Source organism: Arachis ipaensis, chromosome B4, assembly GCF_059453495.1.
Source record: "Arachis ipaensis isolate K30076 ecotype BB chromosome B4, ASM5945349v1, whole genome shotgun sequence".
NCBI lineage: Eukaryota > Viridiplantae > Streptophyta > Magnoliopsida > Fabales > Fabaceae > Arachis > Arachis ipaensis.
Genome location: NC_142439.1, coordinates 112,717,895 through 112,719,736, shown reverse-complemented (window position 1 = coordinate 112,719,736; position 1,842 = coordinate 112,717,895). Strand labels below are relative to the sequence as shown.

Below are 1,842 nucleotides of genomic sequence, written 5' to 3'. Positions count from 1 at the left end.
GCACCCCAAAGATTCCCAGTTTCTCTATTACAGAGAGGGGCATGAGGTTTATCCCTGAACCAAGGTCACACAGAGCCTTTTCAAAGATCATGTTGCCTATGGTACAAGGTATTACGAACTTTCTAGGATCCTGTTTCTTCTGAGGCAATGTCAGTTGATCCAGATCACTTAGTTCATTGGTGAACAAGGGAGGTTCATCTTCCAAAGTCTCAATACCAAATAATTTGGCATTCAGCTTTATGATTACACCAAGGTACTTGGTAACTTGCTCTTCAGTAACATCCTCATTCTCTTCAGAAGATGAATACTCGTCAGAGCTCATGAAGGGCATAAGGAGGTTCAATGGAATCTCTATGGTCTCTAGATGAGTCTCAGATTCCTTTGGTTCCTCAAAGGGAAACTCCTTATTGATCACTGGACGTCCCAGGAGGTCTTCCTCACTGGGATTTACGTCCTCCCCTTCCTCTCCAGGTTCGGCCGTGTTGACTATGTCAATGACCTTGCACTCTCCTTTTGGATTTTCTTCTGTATTACTTGGGAGAGTACTAGGAGGGATTTCAGTGATCCTTTTACTCAGCTGGCCCACTTGTGCCTCCAAATTTCTAATGGAAGACCTTGTTTCATTCATGAAACTTATAGTGGCCTTAGATAGATCAGAGACTAAGTTTGCTAAATTAGAGGTATTTTGTTCAGAGTTCTCTGTCTGTTGCTGAGTGGATGATGGAAAAGGTTTACTATTGTTAAACCTATTTCTTCCACCATTATTAAAGCCTTGTTGAGGCTTTTGTTGATCCTTCCATGAGAGATTTGGGTGATTTCTCCATGAGGGGTTATAGGTGTTTCCATAAGGTTCACCCATGTAATTCACCTCTGCCATTGCAGGGTTTTCAGAAGATGCCTCTTGAGTACTGTTGGATGCAGCTTGCATTTCATTCAGACTCTGAGAAATCATATTGACTTGCTGAGTCAATATTTTATTCTGAGCCAGTATGGCATTCAGAGTATCAATTTCAAGAACTCCCTTCTTCATAGGCGTCCCATTACTCACAGGATTCCTCTCGGAAGTGTACATGAACTGGTTATTAGCAACCATGTCAATGAGTTCTTGAGCTTCTGCAGGCATTTTCTTTAGGTGAATGGATCCACCTGCAGAAGTATTTAATGACATTTTAGCCAATTCAGATAGACCATCATAGAATATATCCAGGATGGTCCATTCTGAAAGCATGTCAGAAGGACACTTTTTGGTCAGTTCTTTGTATCTCTCCCAAGCTTCATAGAGGGATTCACCTTCTTTCTATCTGAAGGTTTGAACATCCACTCTAAGCTTACTCAGCTTTTGAGGAGGAAAGAACTTGGCTAAGAAAGCCTTGACCAGCTTATCCCAAGAGTTCAGGCTATCCTTAGGTTGAGAGTCCAACCATATTCTAGCTCTGTCTCTCACAGCAAAAGGGAAAAGCATGAGCCTGTAGACTTCAGGATCTACTCCATTAGTCTTAACAGTATCACAGATCTGCAAGAATTCAGTTAAGAACTGAAAATGATCTTCAGATGGAAGTCCATGAAACTTGCAGTTCTGCTGCATCAGAGAAACTAATTGAGGTTTCAACTCAAAATTGTTTGCTCCAATGGCAGGGATGGAGATGCTTCTTCCATGTAAATTGGAATTAGGTGCAGTGAAGTCACCAAGCATCCTCCTTGCATTATTATTATTTTCGGCTGCCATCTCCTCTTCCTGTTCGAAAATTTCTGACAGGTGCTTGCTGGATTGTTGTAATTTAGCTTCTCTTAGTTTCCTCTTCAGAGTCCTTTCAGGTTCTGGATCTGCTTCAACAAGAATAT

At 41.6% G+C, this 1,842-nt stretch overlaps 1 non-coding gene across 1 annotated transcript; it reads left to right on the top strand.

Moving 5' to 3' along the window:
- The first annotated feature begins 1,222 nt into the window (after nt 1-1,222).
- LOC148568816 (small nucleolar RNA R71) lies at nt 1,223-1,330 on the top strand. The gene has a single exon (XR_015881640.1). It is a non-coding gene; the product is annotated as a small nucleolar RNA R71 (small nucleolar RNA).
- The last annotated feature ends 512 nt before the right edge of the window (nt 1,331-1,842 follow it).